The 22,422-nt window shown below is 42.4% G+C and overlaps 1 protein-coding gene across 1 annotated transcript in view; it reads right to left on the minus strand.

The window, feature by feature from the left end:
- Positions 1-22,422, minus strand: part of LOC117902199 (neural-cadherin) — a 139,859-nt gene that overhangs the window by 101,943 nt on the left and 15,494 nt on the right. The window contains exon 2 of the mRNA XM_034813413.1: positions 18,086-18,152. The gene's annotated coding sequence lies outside the window, so the exon portion shown is untranslated. The remainder of the gene's footprint in view (positions 1-18,085; positions 18,153-22,422) is intronic.

The following is a 22,422-nucleotide window of genomic DNA, read 5'->3' on the forward strand; positions in this document are numbered from 1 at the left end:
AACAAATCGAATTGCCTTTATTTACAATACAATTTCCCCCCGTCCAACCCGAACAATTGGCCATTATAATGTCATTAACTGTGTTACCCCCAAAGGCGTACGAATATTTCGCTTCAGTAATAACAATTTCAGTTGATCAAAAGTGCTCTGGGTCACTGCATGCCGAAGCTTTTAAGCAATTAAATGTGGGACCTGCAGACAGTAAACTCTTCACTTTGCGAACCCTTCCTTCCGTCCTTCCCTTGGTTGTCTTGTGCCAGCGACGACTCCTCTTCCTGGAAAACCCTTTGAAAGGAATTACTTTTTTCCCCCTGCTTTGCCTTCTTTTGTGGGTCTTTGTGAATGCGAACGCCTGGGTGGTGTTGAATAGAGGTAACACCTTAATTAAATTTGCAGACTCTTGTCTGGCTTTTGAGCTCTGAGGAATATTTTGCGTGTGCACAAAGCAAAATTCTTCGATGTGCCATTAATGGAACGGAAACTGTGGCTTGGCGAGAGGCAACACAGGGCTCTGGGGCGGCCAATTGCTGATTACTTTTATTTCGAAAAGGCGATTAAGTAGTTTTGTGTGTGTTTGGGATTAACATTGCGTTCTGCATGCAATCTTCCCCTCTCAGACTTTAAAAGCTGACTGTTCGGATACCCTGGAGGTGGTTGAGATCGAAACGGTTGGTATTTGAGGGGCTGGAGGCGGGGTTTCCAAGAGGGATATGGATTTTCCGAAAACCAACAAGTTCTCACATACACAAAGGCGGGAACTCATCCGTATTTTCTACACTTCCAAGGACAGCTCCTAATCCTATTTCAAAGCATAAGATAGTTGAAATGAAATGTTTCCTCTTCCCTTTGTAGATAACAAGTGCCACTAGCAATCCCATTATACCCTTCCATCGCCTTAGTCTGATGGCATTAAGGTGCACAACAGAAAGTCCAGCGAAGCTTTGGACAGCCAACGAGAAATGCTGAACAAAGGCACAGAATCGGGCATGAAATGTGCCAAAAACTTATGAGAAGACCAGCAACTGAAACAAGTCCGAAGCGAGAGAGAACTGTTGGCAGTGTGCCCGGGCAGGAACAAGCAATGCAGGAACAACTCTCTCATGCAAGAGACGGTCTGTCGGCAATTGTCTGACTAAGGGGGAAGCCCCAATCCGACTCGACTCACCTCAACCCAACCCAACCCTCCCCGAGTCCACACCACACCCAGCACTTCCATTACCTTCCGCTGCACTTCCGGCGTCATCGTTGGCACAAAAAGTGCAATGTACTAAAATTGAATTAAACAAAAAAAAAGCAAAAAGAAGGAGAATAGAATACAAAACAAACAAAGTAGAACGCAGAAATAGCAATCGATGGAAGCGATGGGAGAGAGCCGCTGAGAGAGAGGGTGTTGGGGGGAGAAAGGTATGTAGTTGGAGGGTGCCGCGGTACAGTGACCGTCATAAGCAAAGAGGCCATTCAACTTGCATCCACGGCGAGGGGTTGCATTCGAGTGTGTGTGTGTGTGTGTGTGTGTGTGTGTGTGTGTGTGGAATGTGGCATCAAGGTTAAATATTTGCATTTTTTTGCTGCATTCTGCATTCTTTTACGCGGTTTGCACTCGTGTGTTGTGCTGTCGCTTATTTTGCAGCGTCCAATGAGTGTGTGCCACATTTTAATTGGGCGACATTTTAATTCCCAAAAGCCTCGAACACTAATTAAATTGAGCCAGAATCCGCAGCATAAATGCTCGATTGGGGGCGGGAATTAATTGGAAAGCATTTCCAATCCGTTAAAAACAATAAAACGCGGTGTAAACGTAAAAATATCCCAAGTGGGGAATAAATGCATCGATTGGAACACCTAAATAAATAACAGATGCGAAACGCACGAGGGAAAATGTTGGTATTTCCATGCACACGTCAATAGGGTGCGTTTCCGAATTGGGTGAAAATTGGAGAGACGTACGTGGCAAAGTGGAAATTTGGGAATATCCACTAATAAATACAATAGAATATCAAGGGGAAAACTGTTTGCTGAGAAAATATTGTTCTAATCAGAGCAAGGAATAATATTAAACGTGCGCACAAACGAAATTTGAGAAAATTCTTTTGGGTATGAAATAAATTTGAGCTAATCCGTGTGAAAAATAATATAAAATGCAAATAGAGATTTAAATTAGCTCAGCGAGGAACATAAATGGATGAAATATACCCCCTAGGGGTAGAATTTAAAAATCTTTTTAACTTAGTTTAAGAAAATATAATTTTTCCATGGGAAATATATTTATATAAGAAGGAAATGCTTTGCCTCGAGTGAACTTATCAACAAATGTTATTTAATTTGCTCTCTTTGCTCCCATTTATCTCATATACATAGGTTTGTGCGTATTTTCCCCTTGCTATTACTAACATTTTACTGCTGGCCTAAACAAGTCATTGATTGCCGTTGTCTGGCATTCTCCACTCTTTCTCTGTGTCTCCCTGCACTGTCTCACTCCCTTTTTTGTCTCTCACCCTTTGCTTTCTCTTTGTTCTTTCTCGTATTTATGCGCAGTCACGTTGTTGCTGTCGCATATCTTCTGCTTCTTCGCTCTCTTTCTTTTGTTGTTTCTGAATGAATTTTACATTTTTATAGCGCCTGGCCGCAGCAGCACCAGCAGCAGCATCATCGGCAGCAGTCCCGTGCCCCTGTTCTTCCTGTGTGGCTCACCCCTACACCAGACCCCCTCCACTTCCAACCATACATGACGTGTGGTGTGTGTCTATACCCCGTGCATCTGCAGTTTTTTTGTTATGTTCCTACAGATTTGTTACAAGTATTGCCGCACTCCACTCCACACTTTGCTTCCTTTTTTTTGCCATTTGTCGTCACCACCCTCAAATGCCCAACCCTGGGTACCGGTCGAGGTCCTGAATCCTGATTCTGGTCCTGGGTCCAGCTCTACAGCTTCCTGCTTTTGTGCAATAAAAAGGATACGATGCGCGAGCGCACACACATAAATATCCACGGAACACACACTCACACGCGCACACACACAGACAATTGAGAGAAGTCTACGACGTAGACGAATCCGAAGCCGGAATCGTCGTCAAAGCAGGAGGAAGCGTGTGGCAGCGTAGCCTGGGTGATGGTTGAGGGGTGCAGGAGATTCATTCAGGGACCACAGCTACAGCTACAGCCACAGCCACCGGCAAAGAGGGCAATCACCCGACACTGGAGATCAGAATGTGAATATATATGATTTCTGCTCGGGGTTGCAATTCCTATTGATTTTTCTATTGTTTTTGCCGCTACTGCCAGTGCCGAGCACAGTGCGGCAAAGTTGCACCATTTCTCGTAAATCTTTTTCTTTTCCTCCCTCACATCTGATGCAGATTGAAATTTGTACCCGCAGCAGCTGGCTTCAGCTCCAATTTGTTGCAAGTGCCACTTGGCAAAAAAATAAACTAACTCGTACGAACGCACATCAACCATTTGACACAATATGCAGATTAGCAGCTAATGCCGCCTGCTACTGCTGCTGCTGCTTCCAGATACTCGTACTTCTCTCTCTCTCTCTCTCTGTATCTCATGCTGGTGCCACACTCCGTGGCTGCAGCTCTCTGCTCCACTTAAGACTGATTGATTGTCAAGTGGGTTCGGGCTCTGACCCTTTTGCAGTGGCTTCCGCACAATTCCAAACAAATGCAATTATTCAGCATATGAATTGATGTAAGCTTGTTAGAGTTATAAGCTTAGCTCCCAGTGGGAGTGGAAGCTCCAGATACTTTACCACACACAGCAGATACTTTGTACGAGTCATGAAAGAGCAATTCCCAGAAGCTGTGTAATGATTTTTGGTTTATCTATGGGTACCCTGGGTAACAAACCGCTTGGTTGGTTTATTTGAATGGCTTGTCGTATTAATTATGAATTATTATTATTATTATATGCGAAGAAGTAAGATAAACACACAAGTGTAGGCCCAGAATATGAATTTAGACGATAAGAAATCTGTCCATGAAATGTTATAGAAATAATATGCTAAAAATATCTGCTGAAATGTCAGAAGAATACTGAGTCATAGAAACATCAGATATTCTCACAAACATTCTGTTTGAAATACGTTTAAATAAATGGCATGCGAACCTTATTTGTAGAAGATGTTTTACTGCTTATAAGCATTAAAAATTATCATTTATTGCAGCTAACAGTGCAGAGCAGAAGTATTAGCAAATTATTATGCACAACGAACTTTTGAATCAACTATAAATTTACTGCATTATTAAAATGGATATGTCAGTTCTCCCATTACAACATTTTTCCATTACAAAAACCCCATCTCATATATTAAACTTCTTCTTGCACATATCAACTTTTAATTTCTGTAAAATATTGTAAAATCACTCGTACTCGTACTGTGATGGGCCTCTGCATTTAATTGCTGTTGCCAGCTAATAAATTTTAATTGTCCTCAATTAGCAGCGGAATGCAGTGGAAAATATGAACACAAAAAAAGAGTGCAAAGAGGGAAATCATTTTAGATTGGGGTTGCAGCTCTTTTGTACGAGGCCTTCGGTTGCATTTTAAGCATTTTAAGCATGAGTGTTCTGCCCCTGCGACTGCTGCTCGGTCGGAAGTTGTTTGCATATTTATGTGGACACAACATTCCATTAGAACTGACAAATTCTGCATTGCCACAGAAGACAGACCGAGCCTCAATTAAAGACGTTGCACATTTGGAGAAGGCAAAACGAAAGGCAAAATAACATGCAACGTTCGGCGGCATGTGGACTTCCCAGGCTGACCCTTCCACATCCATTTCCAGCAACGCCAACCATCATCATCAGTCCCACACATGCTGCTCACATGTGGCCGAGACGAGACGAATGCATTAAGCAGAAATTTCATTCATAAAGATTTCATTTCATTTCATTTTCGCTCTGCACTCAGACCACAAGCCGTTGGCATGGCACCCGGTCAAAAGAATGCAACGAAAGGGCCAAAAAGGAGAAAGATTTATGACCCAGGGGCGTACGTAGGTAGCTCCTTGAGAGGGTCATATAAGTGAAGGCGCCGGAATCAAAAGGCATATTGAATATCACAAAAAGGGTTTCTATTTGGGATTTCACACTGGGAAATATTGGAACGGAAATGTTCAGTTGAGTGGTTTAACCTTTAATTTATTGTAATTAGCCCATTATCCATTAAACAGGAAATTTCTTGTATTTTACAGTCAACATTCTGAGCTTTTTCGAAGACTCTCCTCCACTTTGAACCCCCTTTCGGGTAGGCCACTGCGTTTCCCAAAAACTCAGACCCACTCGAATGGGGGCCCGAAGGAAATGAAAATTGGCGAAACTTCAACCAAGTATATAATAAATGAGAAATTGTTTAAATATTTGCCACACACGAATGCGGGGCATGCAAATTCATTGAGCGCTTCAAATTCTCCATTTCGAAATTCGTTGTGCAGCAAAAAGAACTCCGCTCCGAATGCACAGAATGGAAGTCAAGGAATTATAATTGTATATCGAATGCAGGGGACGTGCGTTGAGAGAAGCCTCGGATGGGTTAGGGTTCAAATAAATTGCTTTTGACTTTTGCATCAAAGTCCAAAGTCCTCGAGGTGCAACTTTATTTTGATGAGGCTTGGCTTGTCGCTTGAGTGGAAAATTGCCACAGAATTCTTTAGATGCTCAGATTCACCGAGAAAATAGAGGTGGAAACTAATCAATTTTTTTGCCTTAGCCGTTAAAGTGCCGAAAAAAATTAATTGAAAATGCTCTCAAAGGAAAGGGAAGTTGGTAATCTCGCAGCTATCTTTGCCCTGCTCTTATTTTGCATAACCAGAGGAAAGGTTTTTGTTGCTTTCTTTCAATTTAACCGCAAAGCAATCTCAATCAATCTCAATAGTTATTGACCAGACCTCCTCCCTCCTCGCACCTCTCACCTGGACACTTTGAGTCCAATATTTCACGTGTTTTTTTCGCTTCTCGAGCCGCCGTCGCCATCGATCAATGAATCTTTTTCATTCGACTCTGTAGCGTCTTGGTCGGCGGCGGGCTTCGACCGCAATAAGTCAAATACGAGGCCAGCGAGCTTCATTATGGCTCGAACCCAACCGCAGAGGGGAACCGAAGCCAACAACCATAGCAGCCGTCTCGGTCTCGGTCTCAATAGGCTAGAGGGAAGACAATGCAGCGGAGATAAGTCAATTATATTGACTTCTTGGCCAAGAACTCTTTGAGGCTGTCTGAAGCTTTTAAGGTGGCAAGCCGAAGCTGCTGCTGCTGTTGCTGCTGCTCCTCACATAATTCCCACAGTTGAAAGTCAACGTCACCGTCTGCTTCTTCCGATTCTTCTGGCTGTTTTTTGTTGCCTTTGGCTCGAACCAAGGCGATAACATCAACGCTGTCAATGCCAAAATGGTAGGACAGTGGTAAGGAAAGTTATGAAAATCGGTGAAGGAAGATATTGAAAGTTTGGAGTGCTGGAAAGTTGAGTCAGGACCCGAAAACAACAATTTAAATCGCTCCCAGAGTCACTATAATTTATCTGTTTCATTGTCTATTTACACTTATATACTCTTCTATATATTAATTTACTTCTCGAATTTTATATCTTCCCAATTCCCATCATTTTCTACCCACTGTCCATCCACTTTGTTCAACCCGCTGGCTGTGCCACACTTTGCTCAAACAAAAACTCTTTCGGCCCGCCTGTGTTTTATTATTTTTCCGGCTGGCACGTAGATTTATACTCATATTTATATTTTTTTCTCTTCTTTAATTTTTGGCTTTTTGCCGTCTTGTATAGCATCTTCGAACCGCTCTGAGCTTTGGTCTTGATTGCCTGTCGGGGTCGAGTTTTTTTGTTCGGAGCCACGAGAAGTGTAGACGCAATTTACTGATTACATTATTGCTCGCAAATTGCTAGATTATAGTTTGGTTGTTGGCTGCAAATTACTGCTGTTATTATTGACTGACAAATTATAGTGATTAGTTTTTCATATTTTTCAATAAAATGGAAAATTTGTTTCAGCAATTTTGCCGCTTAATATGTGAGAAAGTTTGAGAGGAGCAGCAGACTCCCAAAAATGTTTTAAGTGGTTTGTGGATTGTGATTATTGGGGGAAATGTAGCTAAGCTTAAGTGAAGCTTAATTTGCAACAAATACCAGTGTGTCTGCCCCACTCTATAAAAATAGTTCCCGTCTTGCACATCCCTTGGATAAACTATCGCAAAGCTGTATTTTCCTTTCGCTTTGTCGAATTCTAGTTGGATTCCCGTTATTTCACCCTTCATTGCTTTTCCTCCCCGTACCATCCGACCGTTCCGTACAAAGCAAACATGAAAGCAAAGAGTAGGAAACCGGCAAGAAAGGCGCAGCAAAAGCAAACTGAAAGAATAAAGGAACGAACAAGTGCAGTCAACAGAGAGGCACACAGAGAGACTCTCGGCGAGAGAGGCAGACAGCAGGAACCTGTTTCAGAGAGTAAGCTCTAAATTCTGCAAAGCTGACAGAACTCTCTCTCTCTCCCTCCCTCTTGCTTTCTCTCTTGCTCTGTGCAGAAAAAGTAACCACCCCCCGGGTAGCCACTCTCTGCAGAGTCCTGCCAATTCTGTTCAAAGGAAACTATGTGGAGTACTACGGATTCGTATTTTTGCTGATAAGCGGCAGCCGTCGTCGCGGGGGGAAGGGGTTGGGTGGGGAGTTGGGAAGGCCGGGGCATAATTGTAGCTCCAGACGGAGCGTGGAATGAGAGGGACCGGGAAATCGATCGATTTTTCATGCTCCCCAAAACCAGAGAGGAAGAGCTCCACCGAAAAGAAATTGCTGCATACGCACAGGAGCACTAGCGGCTTCTCGGGGCTGGGGCTCTGCTTTTGGACGTTGCTCTTTCACTGTGTGAGAGCTTCCTGGCTATGTGTGCGAGAGTTTCCTCTATGTGTGATGTGTATGTATATGTCTAAGGTGTGTTAACCTCAAATGCGCCACACACACACACACGAAGAGAGCGAATGGCACGGAGAAATACAAAATCAAAATTAAATTTGTTAAAGAAATTAAACCACAAATGTTATAAAGAATAACTAAATGAAGAAGGAATTAACATTTTTTTAATTTCACATTTTTACACCTTGCATTCAGCTAACATTTTGCCAAAAGACCCGCAACTTTCTTTCATTATAAACATTTACATTTTTGGTTTTTAGGAACTCAAAACTTTTAGTTTCAATTACTATTTGTAAAGTTGTTAGTCTAAAAGTATCCATTACTTCAGCTTACATTTTGTTTTGGAATTTCCGTGCACTTCCTGTTTTTGTTGTACAACTTCAGCTACTAATCCCAATTATTGATTTTCATCCAGAGCTTTTGGTGTTTTTTTCCTTAACTTTCTCTAACTTCAATAATCCTTACGGCTTTTAAATGTTGAATCCGGTTTTTGGATCGGTTTTTAGTTACCAAAAACACTTTTACACGTTTGCACAAACACACGCACATGGGTATATATATTTCACACGGATATATCGCCCTTTGTTGTATATGTATAATATTTTTGAGAGGATTTTCCTCGTATTTCCACTTTATGTATTAATTTCCTTGGCATTCAGTAGAATTTTGTTGACTCTTGCTGTGTGGACTTTTTGTTTAGAATTTATTTAAAACAATTTTTTAAGCTGTGCCCATTTCAAACACGCACAGACATGCACACACTTTCGCACAGGGGCACGGGGCACGGGACACGCGACGCGAAACCCAACACAGACGGACGATTTTTCACTCTGCGCCTATGTATTGTACAACCGGATGGATGTGTGTGTGTGTGTGTGTGTGTGGGGTGTGGGGAGATGGGCGGGTGGGGTGTGTCTGTGTATATCCTTTGGCGCGGACCAAAGCGTAGAACCGGGGACCGGAGCTCTATAAACAGTTTTCTGCCCTGTGAAAAGCGGAGACGCCGTCGTCGTCCTACCACGAGCAACTCAAACGACACAATGAGCGCGGCGCATATTGGAAAAGTCCTCACAGCCAGAGTGCGGAGCGCTGTGAGAATTTTCCACCACCAAAAAAAAACAGACAGAGCAGACAGGGAGAGACATGAGCGAGAGAGCGAGCGAGTGCATGCAGTGAGTGGGCGCAGAGAGAGGGAGAAAACTCTCGCTCTATCGTTCGCTCAATCAGATGTTTTGCATCCCAGCCTGGGCCTACACATCCTGACTCCGGATGATCCCATCTCTCCCCCAAACACACACACTCACACACACACATACAATCAACCGCAGATGGAACTTCCTGACTTCCTACGTTTCGGTTATAGCTGTAGCCATAGCTCTAAGCCCCCGTTCCCTCTCCCTCTCCCTGTCCCAGTCCACCGAGGTGTTTCTGTTTATCTGTATTTGTGTAATATCCTGTAGTTTCATGAGTTTCCGTTACACTCGACGTTTTTTGTCCTTTTTCCTGGTTTGCTGGTGATGCTCCTAGAATGATGTTTCGAGTTGCGTTTTTCATAACTTTCCTGGGGGGGTTTCAAGGCAAAGTTTGGTTTTAAACATACAGAAAGGTAATTAAATGTCTGACAGAAGTAGATACAAAATTTGTTGAGCCAGGGATTGTCAGAGCAAATAGATCTCAAAGGAATGCAAATACCCTGGCGGATAATTCGTTTAAATATGCAGAAGCGCGGATTGCAATCCAAGGAACATATTCGGAACTTTAAATATTTTAAATTAAATCAAAGTATAATTAAAAAAGTGAATGAAGAAGAAAAAGTACCGATTCGTTCTTCTCAGAAGTATTCAACATAATTAGATCTCATCCCATTCCCAAAAACCCAAATCAAATTAAAGTTTTAATTGTGAAATTACAAATGCTGCCGCCCTTCCACTTCCCTCAAAGCTATTCCGTTGCGACACACCCTACTTCAGTGGAAACATAAAAATCAACTAAAAAATAAAATAAATCAGCAGCAGTCAGAAGACGAAGTGGAAGTGGAAGTGGAAGCAAGGCAAATGCAAGGCAAAAACTCATAAATACTCATTTTGCATGAATGAGAAAATAAAATGAAATTTGCATTTGACTGCACACGACGACGCGGTGAAAATTATATGCCCGCAATATACAGATATTTAAGGTGGAAGTCGTATCCCATCCATCGCCATTGCCCCCCCGCCGAAAGTTATGCACACAATAAACGCTCCCCAAGAAGTTCGTAAATTTATCATGAGGGCAAGAGCAAAAAAAAACTATGAAAAAAATACTAAAAAAGAACAACAGCCAAAGGACGCAACAGGAAGTTAGCCAAAAACAAAAAGAAAGGAACAAGAGGAGCAAGTGGAGAGCCAGGAGGCCCCGGGCAAGCAAAGGAAGGAAGCACGAAAAATGCGCGCCATATGATCGAGTAAACACGAGAGGGGCCAGGAATGCTAAGGGTGCTGCAGCGAGAGAGAACCTGAGAAATGGGAGCACGTCAAGTGGGAAATGCAAGGACCCTCGCAAACACACACGCACGCATGCACACATAGCGAGTGTAAGAGTTGAAATCCTAGCCAAAAAAGTGCCCTGTTCTTGGGGAGAGTCTGCGTTGTTTATGTACGATGCCTGCACTAGACGACCCACGAATACACTCAAACAGACTCGCAAATGCCCCCTCAAAGAGACTCACAAATACACTCAGCCAGACGCATGCCAAACACACACACACACACAAACACAAGCACAAGCACAAGCACAGCTGGCAGCCAAGTTACCGTTGAGAAACCCGTATCGCACGTGCCTCCGATTGGAAGAAGAACAAAACGGTAACGCACCGAACGCGACGACAGCAAACGGAACTCTGAGTGCAACTCTGAGACGACAATTCGCAAGGAGCCGTTCGCGAAACGGTACGGAATGGAATGGAAACGGAACACGCAAAGAGCGAAAGGGAGCGACTTTCTGCAGACGGTTTTGGTGAATGCAGTTTGCTGGTTAGTGGATGATGGACCTGGACCTGCTGGAACCCCCCTCAAAGCACGGGCACAGTAGTGGGTGGAGGCTTGGATTAGGGAAGGCAGAAACGTTGCCCCACGAATTTCTGTAATTAAGCAGCAAGTATGTTGCGGAACGGGTGTGGGGTTGTAAGAGGCTGCTGCGTAACAAGGAAAGTGCGGAAGAGGGGACTTCATAAGAAGGGAAGTGCTGTCGGGGGCTTGAGAGGTGGCAAGGGTTAAGGCAGGTTTAATTTCAAATTCTAAAAGAAGGCCAATTAATTAACCAAGAGAGTCGGATTTAAAACGGCAACCAGAAGGTAGAAAGGGCAGAGATTGTGCCACAAAAGATGGTGCTGATGGAGATGATGATGATGATGCTGATTATGCTGATGGTGCGATGCCGTTGACAGCTCTCAGGTGGGGGGTAGGGTCGTGGTGGGCCCCGCTGGTAAAAGGGATGGGATCCCTTCGGATCCCGTACACAGATTGTGCGTTAAAACTTTTCCACTAAAGCAGGGTAAAAACTTGATTTCCACGGAATGCAGAATAATTGTTTGACAGTTTTCCGCGAAGCCATCGAAACCCCAAAGAAAAAAGGAAATTTATTGCAAATGGTTTAACTTTTTGTTTTGCAAATATACTAATGGAAATATCAACGATTGATTTTCAATTAGTGATTAATTGAATGATTGAAGGGAAGTTTGTGGCTGTAATTATTGTGGGTAAAGAGGAGGGGTAACTTGTTTATTTGAATTAATGAAAATATATATATACATACATATATAAATATATCTTTAATCACGTTCACATTTCACTGATTCATCCCAATTTTAAAGAACCTCAGGGCCGTAATTCTCCTAGATTATTTGCAGTATCTAGCCATAAATCCCTGTCTAGACCTTTTCTAAAGCGAACAACTTTTCAATCTCGCACCAAAGTAGAATAAACTTCGCAGCATCTATCAAGTTTTCATTTCCTCTCGATTATTTTCCCCAATTGCTGTTTTTCATATTGTTCATATTTTAGGGCTGTGGCAGGCAGCATTCGTTGAATATTTCCATCAAATTTCATATTCATGGCGCGTTTTTGCGTTATTTTTATTAGAGGCAAACCGCAAAACGAAACAAAAATCAACAGCAAGAAAATTCCAAACAAAAATGTTTACATTGAACGGCGGTATTTCATCATTTGCGGTCGATATTCAAGTCCCTGGGCATAATTTCACTCATTAAAATTCCATAAAATATGGCGAGAAGAGCCCGGTCCTCAAGATGTAATTGCTTTTCATTTTTGATTGCATCTCGTGTCGCGCTGCGTGTTCGATAAGATTTGATTGCAGCACCTTGGACCAATTAAGAGATATTCTCAGGCTATGTGTCTCGTGTCTCATTTCTGAGATATCCTGCTGTGAGATCCCTTATACTTTTCTCACTCTCACTCTTATTCTCCGATTGTCTCAACATTTGGTCACACATTGCCGGCACATGTTTGTTTTATGAAATATTCCCCTGAAAATTGTTTAAAACACAAAAAAAGATGAGCATATGGGCCTCGCCCTCGCCCTCGCCCTCATATAAGGTTCAATTTCGTTTGGATTAGTTGACCTTTTCGGAAGAGAACGAGAGACCATCGACTCCAGCACGCATGCGCACACGCTTTTATTATTGTTATTTTTTTTTTAAATTTTTATTATTTTGACTTTATCAGAAACCGCTTATCCATCACTTAATGCGATTCGGTGGTGGGTGTCTTCTCTTCCTCTCTTGATGTGGGAACATGTCCGGGTGTGGGTTTGTACTGATGATGACATTATGGGGTCCAGTAACCCCAGACCAGCATCATTTTCATGCGGTTGCGGTGGCAGTTGCAGTTGCGGCTGGCGCGGAGGCTTACGTCTGATCGCATAATTACAGGGGCTGGGGCCTCAAAACAAAAGTCGCATACAATGATCATTCCAAGCAGTAGCCTCCTCTTCATGTCTGACTTTTGTCTTTCCTCTTTCACCGAGTGCTTCGCAGTGGCTGCAACAGCTGCCACGGGCAATGCCACTGCCACATCGGGTTCTGTCTCTTTTTTTAGTGCATTTTTATGTCACAATAAGTCGGGCGCAACAATTCCATTTAATGCGCTTCATTTGTCGCTATATTGTGACATTTGTTTCATTTGTCATCAGTTCATTAGTCATCCAAGGACCTGCCCGGAAAGGAAAAGGGAAGCAGACACTCCCTGACATTCGATATGTGTCGATTTCGTTGAATTTGTCACTAATTTATGTTGCTTCAGCGACACCTAAGGGAGAGGCAATTAAAACGCGTGGGATACTAAAAAAGAAAGACCTCTAAAGTGTCTCTAAAAGCTGCATCGAGGGTTGCTAATGCCATGGGCATACTAAATACTAAGTAGTCCGTCACTTGGGGAAGATATTCGTATTTTCCCATTAAAGTGGTGAAAATATTTGGATATTTATTTATATTTGTATTGAATGGGTGTGTAGGGAAAAGAACGGAAAAGTCTATGGTCTTAAAATGATCACAGATAAAATACCTCAATACAAATTTACCTAAACTAACTAGAAAGTGTCATGACTTCTCTCATGACATAAAAACCTTGCAAGTCGGATTATCTCTGAACAAATATCTGTACATATATTACGGGATTTCCTTAATTAAATTGTATTCTAATATCAAAAACACATTTTCCTCATTAGCATCTCCTTTTTTATTCTACATTTCCCACCATCAGTTACCCATTCTTCCGTTTTCTTTTTAAAATTGTTGTGTCATAAATAATATAAAATATATCCTGGCAACAGCTTCTCTTATCCGAGTTGTCATAATGCGGCGTCAGCATTTCAACTTTGCATTAAAACATTTATCTTCATTTCGCCAAAACAACTCGCAGTCGCATTTCGCTCCGTTTTGGCCATGGCCATGGTCATATCTTTGGTCATTGCTGCTGCTTTCAGCCATGGTTATGGTCATGTCTGGCCTGTTACCAGTCGGGACACATGGCTGACCAGTGCACTGGCAGGGACCGCCCTGAGACTGACGTGAATGGGGGGCTTCTGTCTCTCAACGGCAAAGACCACGTTTAACACCCCAGAAGCAGCCAAAAACCATCATCATCATCAGCTGGAACACTCCTCGTTGGCTCAGGGAGCTCAGCACACAAACAGAGAAGGACGAACGAACCGCTCAAAGGAGCACCATGAGAATGGGAGAGAGAGGGAGTGGGACTGGGTGTCCTGCTGGTTTCACAGTGCCCATTCCTGTGGCTTAGCACTCAACTCGAGTCACGTAAATGTCTGACCATTACTCCACTCGTGTTGTTATTCCCTGCCGTTCTTTATGTTGACATGCTCGGAGCACCGACCTCGACTCCGATTCCGATTCCGATTCGGAAAGATGGTGTTACCAATTTTGGTGGTAGTTCTACTCTCAAGTGTCGCCACTTGGTGTCTACTAAAACCTTTCCTTATTCATATAAAATCCAATGGTGAAGTGCTGCTAATCATACTTTTATTCCCAGAGTTGTGTGAGTTCTGGAGAAATAAATATCTATTAAATCGTTTGCGTAGTAAAAGTATTAAGATTTAATACGAACTTTATACACCCCTAATTTTCTGTAAGTTCCCCCCCACAAATCCTGCCCTCAAGCCATTACTCTCCACTCTCGGGGCACATAAAAATATCATAAAGATTTCTCGAATCTGTCTTCCCTCAAGGTTTTTACACTCTGTGTCTTTCTCTGTTTCTATGGAACCCGCCCCTGTGTTCCCCCCGTTCCGTCATTCCCCATGAATGTCTGTTAAATTTTGTGCAAATGCCGAAGTTTACACGCATCAGCAAAAGCTTCTGCACAGGAAGCGAGCGGGATATAAAGGAGAGTGCGAAAAACTTTAAAGAAATCCGAATAAAAGCAAATGCAATATCAAAAGTTTCACTGCCATTTTTGTCGGTCTTTTATTTCTTTTGGGTTTTCGGTGTGGGAGACAAGCCACGCACCGTACACACGCTGTGGGAGCGCGCGCATTAAGCAATTTTTCAGAGCAGTTTCAGAGCAGTTTCAGGGGCAGACACACAGACACTTGTATGGCCAGAGAGCAATCCAGAGATAAGTGTTTGTTTTAGGGGTCTATTAGGAGCGACACTAACAAATAATGACAATTGATATGTCTGGCACTGATGGAAAAGGAAGCAAAAGCAGACAGAATGGGATTCCTGGCAATTTGGAATCCAAATTATAACTGAAGAATGCCTTTGTGCCGATAACTTTCTTAATTAAAACTCAATAGAGCGCAAAGGGAATGCCTTTTGGGGGCTCGGGAATGATGAAAACAAATTGCAAACAACATTCTCAAGGGGAAATTATGTCAATGCACAATGCAAAACTAATTTGGCAACTTGGCAGTGCCTGAAACCTTTCACTTTAGACTCCCAACTTTGATGAAATCCTTTATTGCGGTGCTCACTGCTGCTGCTGCTGCTGCTGCTGTTACTCCCGGCTGCTGGCTCCTGGTGTTCCTGAAGTATTGTACGAGTGGGCTAGGGTAGGGGTTTCCGTGGCCTATCGCTAACACTTATCCAGCAGCCAGAATCCAGCACAACTAACTCATAAAGCCAGAAAGAAGCAAGTGCAACTTTTACGGTTTTCTAGCCAAGAAAACAAAAACCATAACCAAACTGCTGCGCTGTGGCAAAACTTTCTTAATAGATTTCTGCTCTGCGATAAACTTTTTCCCAATACGTACAACAAAACTATCGAAGGAATAAAAGGAAACCAAAAGCAATACTTTTTCTTCGCACAAAACTCCTCTAACGATGACTGCCTGTCGCTTGTCGGGATACGTAGACGGAGACGGGAATCGTATTGTGGCCATCTTTTTCCTAAATTCAGTTTAGTTGTAGAAATTGATTTTCATACTGACGCCGGCATCTTGGGTTTGTATTTGGGCTTAGGCAAAGTTTCCCCTTTGCTTTGAATCGGGTGTGAGGAGTAGGATGTTGAGTCCTGGATGGATGGGCTGCTGTGTGGAACTGAGCTTCATCCTTCTGCTCTCATTCTAATGCCGGGCTTATTGTTTACACATCATATTACATTATGGATGCGTATATATAAACGATAATCTAATTGGTTTTGTTCAAGAGTGTGCCTGCCAGTGTTGATAAACTTGTTGTTTAAGTAGTTGAAGATGGTTACCAGAGAGTGCAGTCGATGGGGTATGATGGAGAGCAAGGAATGGCAGTGTTAAGGATTATTATAAAAGATTGAACGAGAATTAAAACATATTTCCATAAGAAGTCAGTGTTGATAGGATCAATAAAGAGTGTTGTTCAAGGGATACAGCTAAGAAAGTAAGAGGAAAAGATTAAGCTAAATGATGAATAAATAAATTGATTGCTATGCAAAAATAAAAAGGGATTGTATATCACACTAAACATCTACTTAAACCTTCTTTTGTGCCTTGCCAGTGTTGGTAATGGGCATGTAATACAAGCTCGCAACTAGTCTCAAAGGTAAAACTTTAGTTTCCTCATTACTTTGCCACTCAATACCGCACCTTAAGCTTCCACTGTCAGCCAATTTTCAGCTCGTCATTCCAGACAACAAACCCACCATAGGACCCTACACTCTCTGTGCTCCTACACCGTGTGTCCCCATAAATCCTACCCCAGTAACAAGTTAATCTTCATTTTCCTGTTGCCTTTCTATTAAAATGCCATGCATCAAAGTGAACGACAAGTAAGAGAACGAACTCGACTCACAACAAAAATGCAAGGCACATCGCACAGAGTTTTCCCCTACTCTCCGTCTGTCAGGGACCTCATAAACTCAATTAGAATGAACGAGCTCGGGCTACAACCCACATGCAGATGCAGTTGCAAAATGCAGAGACAGTTTCTCTCTCTGGTGAGCAGTATGCCGGACTGACGGGTAATCCTGGATGGTTAATCAACAGCAACAAGCAACGGAATGTCAGTGCAACACTCATAATTAGGGGGAAGCCAACTCTGGGAAGTGGGAAAAAGGAACTCTACTCACTGGCAAGTGGGGAAATTGACTGCGGTTTAGGGTTGGTCAACTTTTGATTAGGAAGGAAGAAGTTTGTGCGTTTTTGCCCTTTCTTTGAAGTTTGTTTTGCGCTCCATTTAATAATTTAATGACAGCAAATTTGTTGCAATTGCAGGCAATCCTGTGGGAAGTAGCCCTGCCGGAAATGAGTTCTTGATGGCATTCGCAGGCACTCCCATTCCCATTCGCATTCCCATTAGCATTCGCACTTGAGGACCACCACCGGAGACCCCAGACGAGACACAAACAAAACTTTCAAGTGTCTGGTTGGACCCTGAACTCGACTCGACTGCTAATTAAGCCGTGTCCATGTCCATTGTCGGATTCGGCTTCGGCTTTGAGTTTGGGTTTTGGGGTTTGTGCTTCAGCTGGTGCTACTGCATTCGAGCCTGAAATAAATTAGAGTTGCGACACTTGAGCACGGCCTGCCCAAACTTTTGCCTCCACCCATTTTCAATGTCAGACAATGGCCCGCCCCACGCGGCCTTTTTGTCTGTGGAAAATTTATGTGTCTGCATTTCATTTGGGTGGTTCCACACCTCATCCGCTTTTTTCATTGTTTTATTATTATCATTTTCATTTTTTTTTTGCAATACGCATCTACTGTCTGTTCTTTTTCTGGTTTTGCAATTAGTTTTTGTGGGGTAGCCGCACCATACGATATGCCCGCAATATTGTTCAATAAATTTGCATTGATCATAAACAAATTGCAATGTTTTTGTGCATCCGTTGGCTGTTTTGTGGGGTTGTTTTTATGGGTTCGTTCACTCGATTGGTTGCTGGTTTGCTTTTTTGTGTGTCTGTGTTTCAATTGTTTAATAATTATGAAATTCATGTTTCCATTCAATCGCTGACAGCCGACTGCCAATTATTTATTTGCATTTATTTGGAAACACAAATTTCATTCAAAGCCTTTTGTCTGTCCGATGGTCTACACAATTATTAATAAATGATTAAGCAACAATAATTACGGCTAACCAGGGACAATGAGTGGATGTGTTAAGTAGTAATCAATTATGTATCCCATAACTTTCGCCTTTTAGTGATTGTTCTTCGAATATGCATTAATCTATTCCTACCTTAATCAAGTTTAAAATGTACAATTCCTTGGCACTGGAACATTGTGTCAGACAGTTCTGTTGGCACCTGAAAATAAAGAATACAAACAAATGGATAAGTATTAAGCCTTGGCGAAATAATTCCCATAGTTCTCTACTTTCAAATATCCGAAATCCTCACAAATATTGTATGCCTGATGCAATGTCATTGATCCACATTGAAAATGCGACAAATCCTGCCAATGACAACCAAAATGCCGAGAGAGACTTAAATGCCAAGGACATGGCCAGCACGTAAGAGGCAGTCTCAGGTCGGCAGAAAGGCCAAAAGCCAAAAACTGTGAAAATGTCAAAGTTAAGAGAAGTCAGCTGTTCAAACGAGGGGACAAGGGAAGCCAGGAAGAACGGCAAGGACTTTTGGCTAGATACCAACAAAAGCAATAGAGGCCATTAACTAGGATTGACAACAACAACAACAGCTCGAAAAGGCAATAAAATTGTATGTATAACCACACAAAAACACTCAGACTTTATATACTCCTGGATGGAGTGACGATATATAGAAAAGCCAAGTTCAATATGTGGTCAAGTGCAGTGGAAAAATCCATTTACAAAGCTCTCATGCAGCCAGAGAGATGGCCAAGAGAGAGAGAGAGAGAGATAGTTGGAGACAGAGAGCGAGGAGTGGTGCAGAGAAATTAATTATTAATAAGATTTTGGCAAGCCACACAGCTGGGCACACTGCCAAAATCGAAAGAGAAAAGAGACAAAAGGCCACACCACTTGAGTGTTTATTGTTTTGCTCTTCGCGTAGGAAAAGTTGCCTTGCCTTCCGAAAGGCATTAGCCAAAAACTTTGCCAGACTTTACTTTATTCAATATGTACGGGTGGGTGTAGGGGCAGACACCATTTGGGGATTTATTTAAGTGGCTTTAAATGCCGCTCCAACCCGGAGAGAAGATGCAAAAGTTTTGCATTTCATTTGTATACTTTGCATAAATTGAAAAGCCAAATCCGAAAGCCAAAGCCAAAGCCAAATGCCTCTAATTAAACTGTCAATACAAAATGGAAGCAAAAAATCGTAGCCGAATAATTTATTGGTACTAATGCGGGGTTGAGGCTACAGCCACGCCCACAAAACAAAGGAAAGGGGTTTTAATGGAGGATGTTTCGGGGGATTGAAACTTTCGAGCGGAAGTTGGCTTCTGAATAATTGACTCTAGCCCTAATTGCTGTCGAGTGAGAAATAGACAACCGAAACAATTGCAATTCAATATGAAAGCTCCAAGCTCCAGCTCCAGTTCCAGCGTGTGTCCACACGGGGTGTGGGTGTGGCCCTTTTCTGGTCAAGTTCATTCGATTATCTAAAATGATGGCAATTAAAATTAATTTGCATTCGGTTTCCGCAACAAAAACTCTGCTATCAAATGGAGAATTAAAAGTAAATTGAAAGTGAAATTAATTACAGGCCCTGCGAGGGTGCCGGTCAAAGTCGAGGCCGAGTTCACCAGACTCTTCTCCTCAAGGCAATTAATTGCTTAATGAATGCATCATCGGCTCTTCTTACGAACAATTTAGAGGAAAAAACACTCGGAATCTCGCGGATCGAAAGCCACTGTCTCTCTACTCCTTCATCATTTATCAATTTCATTTCACAGCTTGTTGGAGAGTATCATTTTTCTTTACCCCGTTCTTCAGTAGAGCATTCAGTCACGCATTCATATAGTCAGACAGTTAGTTGGCCAGTCAGTCTGTCTGCCAGTTTTCTGTTGGTCAGTTGGTCCCTAAACTTGGTCGGTTTTGGATTTCCGCCGAACAGCGACCGGCGACACTTGACACGAACCGAAAACTAACTGCGGCTACGTGAGAGAGACACAAGGGCCATTCTCTTTCCCCCTTCTATACTCTGCCCACTCTCTTCCACTCTTTTCTGCTCCTTCCTTTCATTCATGCATTCATTCATTCTGTGATTCAGTCAGGCATTCACTCATTCATTTCGGTCAGCGTCGAACAAAGACTCATCTGGTCAGCCAACTGTTGACATTGCTAAATGAATGAACCCTAGTTAAGTTACAAAATTGCAGGGAAAAAAAAGATACGAACAGGAAGAGGAATTTCCAGTGGGAATATGACGATTATTAGATACTCTGACGGAAGGTTGATTGGTGGAGAATATTCTTCTTTTAGTTTATTACTTTCAAGCACTTATAACTAATATACAAATAACCCTTCATTCTGTGTTCAATCCCGCAACAAACAGAGCAAGTGGGAGAACAAATGATTCAATTAAAAAAGGGATTATTTGTACTACAAAATTATCTATTGAAAGGTTAATTTTGCGCTTATTTTTACTACTTTAATTTCATGTTATACATAATATTATTTTTTACTTATAAAAAGCACAAACAAGTTCCTTTTTAATGGGATAATTATCGCATATTTTGCATTAAAAATAAACCTCATAATTCTAGAAATAGTTTCAGGTGCATACAAAATACATTATATGCTCGTGCGATGCCCTGCCTGCCCAAACAGTGTGCTATTATTTTCCATGAATGCAGATGCTGGACAAAAAGAGAGAGGTATATACTGAAAGAGAGATGGAGAGAGAGAGAGAGGGAGAGGGAAATACACTGCCGAGTGCAAATCAAATGCATTAAGCGCAACGGTAACTGAGAATGCTCGAATATCAACCTGAAGCTTGTCTTCAGGCTCTGGCCATTCCATTTATCCATTTAGCGAGAGTTGAAAAAACTATTTCCTCCTTCTCTCGCTCTCTCCCTTTTTTTTTTGAACCAACACTTTGCACGTAGCTGCAGTTGAGAACAAAGCTGGTACTGGGAAATGGTGGGGTTAGGTGGATCCGGCGTAAATCCCATAAAAATGAAAATGGCCAAGGAAGTTTGAAATTGCAATTTAATTTCGACCGCAAACACGAACCTGTACCTGCCCGGAGAGTAGTGGACCAGAACCCTTCCACCTTGCTGCAGGAAACTAATGGCGCCATAGAGCAGGAGGCATCCATGACTGGAGTTTTTCCCGATGCTGTGAGGGTGGTTCCCCCCAGTCATATTGATGGCTGGGCATGCATTATAACGACCCCATTCGGTAACCTTTGCCTCTCCGCCTCAGACTCTGTGAAGTTTGTTTGTTTGTTTGCCGGATACCCACTTCCCGGCTCCGACTCCGACTCCGACTCTGAATCTCCCTCCAGCCACACATGTGTGTCGCATTTATCACTGAATCGCATTTTAACCACAGGATATTTGATCTTGTGCCATTTGACATAAGTCTCGGGGAGACCAGGGGCCAGGGGCCATGGTCCATACTCTCTTTCACTCGACATGTGGATACATATTTGCCAAATGCGCTGCACTCCACTGGGTGCTGGTATATGTGGGGGGTGGGTCTGTTTGCACTCTCAAAAATCAATAAACTGATAAACATATTGAATTGTGCCGTGTATCGTGGCTGAAAATTGAATTGAATTCCGTGCGGTCTGCTAGCAAAATAAAATGGACAATGCCAAAATGCTATTGCAATGGAAGCTAATTTTAAATTTATGGCAAAAATTAAACAGCCAATTGATTGGGGTTGGCAGTAACTATGGGTAGGCACGGGGTGGATTTTATAACGAAATTTAATAGTTTTTATACAGAAATTTATGGCATTTTTTCGATGCATTTTGGGCTTACGGTACAGCTACAATTACAGCTCAAAATTATTGACTTGATTTCTATAGTTTTAGTAGCGAGTAACTCTCATAGTTTCCCACACTGCTCTGGCAGCCCTGACCATAATCCTTTCCCATGATACTTCAATTAACCAAAATTTTCTTAATATTTCCCGTTTAGCTTCCAAGCTCTTAATTATTCTATTCAATTCCATTTTCTCTGACAAATTCATCTCCTTGAGAGCTTCGTTTGCTCGAATTAGTTTAATCAAATGAAAGCGAATCAGCCCTCGAGGGAAGCCAGAGGCGCCAGGCGGGGCATTCCAAGAAAGGATTGAGGGGGCATCTCTCGGTTCTTGGCTTCTCATTTCAAAGGCAGAACTCAAGACCTGACTCGGGGAAGCAGCAGCATCGCTTGACTTGTTTAAATACCAAGAAAATGAACGAGCCAACGAAGCATGCAGCAAGCTGAAAGCCCCACAATTTTCTCCTGTTGGGGCACAAAATATTTGCCTTTGTTATTGGATCAGTTTTTTCATTCGTTTTTCTTTGGTTTCGGGGCCTGCCGATAAAACAAAGCGTCATTGTGGGATGGCTGTAGTAGCAGAGTATCCAAAAGTTTGGCACAATAAAATATAATGATTATGTTGTGGCAGAGACAGAGAGGAAGAGAGAGAGAGAGAGC

This window comes from Drosophila subobscura, chromosome U (genome assembly GCF_008121235.1).
Source record: "Drosophila subobscura isolate 14011-0131.10 chromosome U, UCBerk_Dsub_1.0, whole genome shotgun sequence".
NCBI classification, from domain to species: Eukaryota; Metazoa; Arthropoda; class Insecta; order Diptera; family Drosophilidae; genus Drosophila; species Drosophila subobscura.